Genomic DNA, 6890 nt, shown 5'->3' on the forward strand with positions numbered 1-6890 from the left:
CACCGCGAGCACCGGCCGTTCCCAGGAGGGCTGGTGGGGATGGGGACAACTTCCAGCTCCCCAGGAGCCTGACAGCCCAGGCAAAGCCTTGCTGGCCCCGTGTGCTCACAGGTTTCGGCGTCGAAAACACCTGCGCAGCCCTCCGACAACCTGGGTGAGAGGTTGTGCTGCGCAAGCCTAGGGCTGGCGCTAGAAGAGCAGGTGGTTGCTGGCAAGGCACTGGGCAAGCACAGGAAGCCTTTCCCCCAACCCCTGAAGCATGGGCTGTCAGCAGCAACCACAGCACCTCAGCCCCCTAAGACCAAGAGGAAGGCGGCAGAGCCCAGCTCGGTGGGTACCTTGTGTCTATGTCCAGGAACGTCCCAGGAGCGGTGCCGCCACATCTGCCACAGCACAAGCTGATGCACTCAGCCAGCCCGGGGTTCACTCTCGCTCTTCCTCTCCCAGCAGCCGCTTTCCGGAGTCATCCCAAGGGCAGGTCCCTGGCAGTGCTTCACCGCCCGCTCGGGGCCCGGCTTTGTTTGCACCCTCCACCTGGTTCCTCTCTCTGCACTTCCTGGAAGTGTGAGGGCGGCTGTCATTGCAGCTGGCTGCGCAATACTCTTCCCACGGCACCGGCCACCTCCTCTGCCGGGTCCTCTCCAGTAAAGCCCTGCGCGTGCCCTTGGCGAGCAGGAGCACTCCCTGGTGTGCCAGGCTGCACCGAGCAGCTGTGCCTCCCTTGCCGGCTGCCGCTTTTGAATGCCCCCAGACTCAAGACGGCTCCTTCTCCCAAAGCTGCCCCGGCACCGCCATGCCAATCATGCCACGACAGTGGGGTTGTCCTCCTGCCACCCACCCTGTACCATGCACATCCTCATCCTGCACCAGCACTCACAACCCCTGGGTGAATGTGTCCTCCCTGTGCGATGGGTCTGAAAACGCTCTCCAGCAATGAGCATCTGCTCACTCTGCACCAGAGTTCATTGCAAAACCACCTAGGTAAACCTGGAAAGATGAAGCATCTAGGAGGCTCCCAGCCAGCCTCCAAAGGCCTGACATCATCCCTTCCTCAGTCTGGATCTGCAGGGCACAGCATGAACCTGCAGGCTGAGCCTGTCCCTGTCTCCAAAAACCCCAGCTCTTCACACCAGATGCTATTTGGTCTGCTCTGGCTCCAGGAGAGCTTCAGATCACCAAGGGAGGCTGTGGGCAGCTTCTGTGGGCCAGAGAAAAGCAAGCAGGCAAAGGCAGTCCCTGCAGCCTGCATGGATGGCATTTCTCAAAGGGCACATGGTCTTTCTTTAAACTCCATCTTCAAAAGCAAAAAAAACATCAGCAGACCTTGATGTTACCAGGTGAGCTCTGAAACCGAACACAATCCATTGCACTAATTACTGTGCAGAGGGAGGAAAAGGCAGGATGCCTAACTCCAGCTCGGACAACAGAGAGGGGAGAGGTTTTGTTATTGCAGAAAAGGTTCGTCATCCCCTCTGCTTTGCATGCCATGATGGGTTAGTTGCATTTGCACCCTGCCTGCAGACATTTTCCTTTCATGTTTTGTGCTCTGTCTCATGGCGTTGGTGTCTAGTCCTCTTACCCAGGAGCACTGGGGCTTGGCGAGGCTGTAGGAAAAGTAACACGTGCTGTTCCAGGATCTTCACCATCTTCTCTGTGCTGTGTCTGTGTGTCCTTCCACAGTTCTGTCCCTTGGGCTTGGTGCAAAACTGTGGAGGATCCCCTTAGAAAGCTCAGTTCTGGCTGTTCTTGGTCAGGAGACCAGAGGGGACAGACCCCTGGAGGCAGCACAGGAGAGGGATAGGGGTCACTGGGCTGGGTGATTTTGTGAGCCAGCACTCTTGTGTCTCTGCCAGTGTCTGCAGCACCCAGGTAAGGAAAGGATTAAGCTGCCTGCTTCACCCAGACTCAGCAGGTTATCTGCCTGTGGGATTGTGAACTGGAATCAGATATGGGACGGGGTGGCCAGTGGAAGGGATGGACCTTGGTTTAGAGATCCCAGCTCTGCCCACACAGGAGTGTTTAGTTGCAGTTTGGCATTGACCCTAACACAGCCTCCCTACTGGCCTGTTCTCGGGGAGTCCCACCCCATGGGTTCCCCTGCATACCCCTGTCACATGCAAGGCTACAGCTGCAGCTGCAGCTGTGGGGACAACTAAGGGAGGCTAGGAGTGTCTTCTGCTGCCTCAGGGAGCTGATCTGCCTTGCCTGATGTGGAAAAAACACAGCAGGAAAGAGGACAGGAGCATCCCCTCTGGCACTAGCAGGGTCTTAGGTCAGCTTAAACCAGGGAGTGTGTTTTGTTTAAGATGGGGCTTGGGGCTGCATTAATAAGCTGGCCTTCCCTGGCAGTGCTGCAGGCATGTCCCTGCACAGCCAGGCTGTACCCACAGCCTTCTAGTTTCTCCAAAACTGCCTTTTGGGATGTTTTCATCTCTTGTTACACACAGTCTCATCCCCAGTTCACCACTGTCTTGCACATAGGAGCATCCAGAATTAGAGCCACATCAGCACTGTACACCAAGCACTGGGTGATACTGACTCCAAACCCATCCCGCCCCTGTGCCATCCGCCAGAGCCTGTGTCTGACAGTGGGGTCCAGCAAGCAGAGCTTGTCTCTGGTGCTGGAGAGAGTCAGGGCAGGGGATAGTGAGACACCTGCTTGTCACCCCCTGACTAAGGTCTATGAGGAGCTCATTAGGACTTTCTAGCCGTTTGCTCTGGCCGTGCCAGCCACCTCCTTTCCCTGGCTGCACAGAGGGATGCAGAGACAGATGTCTCTGTCAGAGCAGAGCGGGCTCAGCTTGCTGGAAACGAATGGGAATTTGATTATGCCGCTCCGCAGAGCTGGGCTAACACAATTAAAAGGCCAGGAGGCAGGACTCAGAGGAAGGAGATCCCCCCTCTGCCCCTTTCTCTTTGCAGACCATGGAGGCTCTTCTTTCCTTCCTTTCCAGCCCCTGCCCTGCCCAGGCTGTCTTGGGACTTCATAAACACCCAGAGTCCGGACAGACCTGAAGGCAACAGGAAGAGAACACAGCAGAAAGTTGCAAACATCTTCCTCTGTGCCCCAGAGGGCTCCTAGCTCCCTCTCTCTAACAGCGCCTGCCAGCTCTTCCCCCTGCCCTGCCTGCCCTATGACCAAGCTCCCTTGCTCTTTACATTACAAAGCAGCCCCCTGTGCTCCGCTCTCCGGGTTTTATTTAGCTCCCTAGCACAGAACAGCCTGTGAGATGCATTAGCTGCATCCTGTCTGCCAGCGGGGGACCTTGCCGAGCAGCCGAAGGTGCCCCAGATCTCCCTAGCAAGGATGGGAGCTGGCAAGGGGATGCTCCCTTTTGCTCTGCAGGGTCTAGCTAATGCTAGGCTGGGGTGCACAGAGGGACACAGGAACCCCTCTTCCCGCTGCCAGAGACGCCTGTGAGGCACCCTTTGGTGTGTGGGCTGGGGCAGCACTACCTCCGGAGGTGCCTGAGAGCTGAAGGGCACTTGTCTGACACTCGGCATGTCCTTTGCCTCATAGACAGCCTGTGGGGAGCCTGTGCAGGAGCTTTTGTGTGCTTGTGGTTTCCTTTCTGGGTAAACACCCCTCCAGGCTGAGTTGCTGGGAGAGGTGGCAATGACAAAGGCTACTGCTGAAAGCAACTGAGAAAGGGACGAAATTGACAGTGAGCCCAGAACTGCTAAGAAGAGGTTGCAGGATGCTGCTGTGGCCCACCAGCACCTGTCCCAGGCTTCCCTGGCTTCAGGTCACAGGGTTTTCCCTATTGCAAAGTTCCTCTAGCCTCTAACTCACCTTACTGCCACTGGATCTGCCCCACTCTGGGAGCTAGAGATGATTGTGCCCCACCACAAAATATTGGTGGAGATACCCAAGGCAAACAGGAGCTTACTTTGGACCCCCCCTTGGCCAAAGCAACTCTCTGGGTAGTGAGGTACAAAGCTCTGGTGCTTGCTCTGGGTTTGCTGCAGTGACAGAGGACATTGGGTCCTTCTGGCATTGCAGAGGTACCTCCATACTGGGAAAATTGTCCCAGAATGTGCAAATCTGGTGCATAAGCCAGCATCATTAATAAGTTTGGCACAAAACTGCTACTCAAAGCCCTAAATATAACCTGAGCGCTGAGACCTCTTCCACCCGCCCAAGGCGCCTCTACACACCGTGAGCAGCTATTTAGGGAAGGAACTTTATTTCCATGGGATTAATATCATTTCTGCTCATTTCAAAACCTTTATATAGCAGCTTATGCTGCCTGCCCCTTGTGATGACTAATGGGTCCCAGCAGGCACAGGCAGATTGGCAGTCAGAGGACTGGGGCCTCCAACATTCGCTTGACATTGATGTTACCTGTGATGCTCGTGATCCACAGAGGAGGTTCTCCAAACTCTGTACCAGGGGTCATTAAGTGCCTCCAGAGCCAGACAGCACAGCAGGGGGATTTCTGTTAGCCTCCCAGGGTTTCTCATGCTGCAGGAAGGGCACCTAATGGAAGGCTATCCCACTTCTAGGCAACAGCTCCATCACCACTTGACCTACCCCAGGAAGCAGCCAGACCTGAACCTATGTGGGTGTCACAGGACAGCACAAGCAGATTTTCACCCCCAGACACTTTCTCTTCAATTTCTCCTTCCCTTTTCTTGGCTGCCCAAAATGCAGGGTAAAGGAAGCAGCTCATCCCAAGCACCATCTCCTCCTTTGCTACTGGCCTAAGGTATCTGCTGTATTCCCTCCAACCCCCTTGAATCCTCTCTTCTGCAAAGCCTGCATTGAATGGAGCAAAGCCTCTTGCAAAGACACTTCTTGTGAGGGTTGAGTAGGACAGAGGTGCTTTCTGTAAGGGCAGCACAGCATGTCAACACTTCAGGCAGCTGGTGTGGGATGGGCATGATGTAAACAATCCCCAGCAACCTTAGACAACTCTGGAGCAAATTCAGGCTGATCAAATTAGGTTGCAATATGGTCTCTTCTTCCCCTGGGGAGGCTGGAAAATTGCAGCTGGCTAATCCATTTGCAAAATGAGCTGTGCACATCTGGAGGAAGACAGCTGAGAGAAGAAAATCCTGCTCTGTCCCCTCTGCTTGACATTCTACATCCTCACTGATGTAAAGGGCAGAGACCCTCCCTGCTCTATCCAGCACCTCAGTGAGTGGTCCTGGGTACTGAATGAGGACAAGGAGGGTTGCACATTGCCTCAGCTCACAACAAAGCTCAGGGACTTAGGGCACCTCAGGGTCTCTGCCACCCCAGCTCCTGCTTGCCACCCACAGAAGGAATAACAAGTACAGGAGATGAGTCAGCTTCAGGGCCCCTCCTGCTCTGCAGGCACTAATATGGTTTCCCATTAGTTCCCATTACTGCAATATTAGAGAGCAATTTGCTCAGAGTTTGCACAGCAGCCCTTGCCAGTGGAAAGAAGGGCTGCTGTACACATGGGAGTGCAGACAGGGGGTGACTGACAGCTCCTGCCCAAAATCTGTCCCCCAACAGGTCCTCAGGTCCCAGACCAGAGGCAGGAGAGCCTGTCCAGCCTCTGTCTGCTGTGGCAATGGGCATGGCATCAAGGTCCCCCATGTCAGTTTTCCACCTCCTTGTGGAACTTGCTGAGCACTCCATGACATGGTGACACAGAGCTCAGACAGACACAGAGACATCCTTGGACCAAGCCAGCTCAGGAGAAGGGCAAGGAGGTGGCTCTTGCCTTTTCACCTCTGCTTAGTCCCAGACCCTCGCAACAACCCAGGGTCAGTTCTGCAAGTGCAGGCGTTTATTCCAGGCAGGTGTGGGGTTGAAGGATTTCTCACTTACACCTGAGAGCCATTCTGTAAAAGATCGGGGGTAGTAAATGGTAGAAGAACTTAAACATCCTTCTAGTGGAAGAAAGGGAGAGTGGGACACCAGACCTTATTTGCTGTGACAGAAAGAGGAGAGCTCAGGTCCTGGAGATGGTAAACCAAGCAGGATTTTGGATGGTATGGTTGGAGTTGGGAGTAGGAGCTCACCTGAGTGTCACCAGGCAGTGGCTCTCGTAAGCTTCCTGAGGTACATGAAAACCACTCTTTGCCTCTATCACCTTTGTTTGGCTATAGGACAGCTGGGTAAGCAGAGCAGTCCCAGCACAAGAGTCGCACCAAAAGCTAGGACAGATCTCCTCTTGCTGTGAGATGCCCCCAAAAGACACATTTATAGCCTAAGCCCCAATCTCAGCCCCTTCAACTTTGCATCATGGCTCAGTCTCCTCAGGTGGGATCAAGGTTTCTGGACCTGGGAACCAAGCAAGGGGACACTTGCTTTGGGGAAAAGGAGGAAAAGGAGAACAGGTGTTATCAGAAGTCCCTTGTATCCAATGCACTAAACAGCAATAAGCAGGTGCTGCAAAGAAAGAGGGAAATGTCTAGCGCATGGCCCTATGCCAGAGCTCATGGGAGGCAGTTACACACAGACCAGTGCCTGGGACACATCATGGGGAAGGGGGAGTTGGGTAGAAGGCAAATCCCTGTGAAGGTGACAATGGGACTGCCACTGCAGAGGGGGCCATTGCATGGGTAGGGAGGGAAGGGGCTAACAGGTTCCCTTGTCTCTGTGCTGAGATGGTTTTTGGTGGGAAGATGCTGGTGGCTGGTGGAAAGACCCAACCCTTACCCCATAGCAGGGAGATGCCCCAGGGACAGGGCACTCCTCTGACCCAGCCAAGCCCTGACACCTAGGGACCCAGGTATTCCTACCTGTAGGAGACCTGCTTTCTGATGGCCAAGTGCAGGAACTGCTCCTCCACCTCTGCCACTGCCATTGCGCCTCTCATCTCCCAAGCCGGAGCCGTGCTGCAGAGGCCCAAGTGTGCTCGCCCAGTGCTCTCTGCATCTGCTGCTCCCCGGAGGCTTGCTGTGGCTCCCCT

The sequence above is a fragment of the Acanthisitta chloris genome, unplaced genomic scaffold (genome assembly GCF_000695815.1).
Source record: "Acanthisitta chloris isolate BGI_N310 unplaced genomic scaffold, ASM69581v1 scaffold23202, whole genome shotgun sequence".
NCBI classification, from domain to species: domain Eukaryota; kingdom Metazoa; phylum Chordata; class Aves; order Passeriformes; family Acanthisittidae; genus Acanthisitta; species Acanthisitta chloris.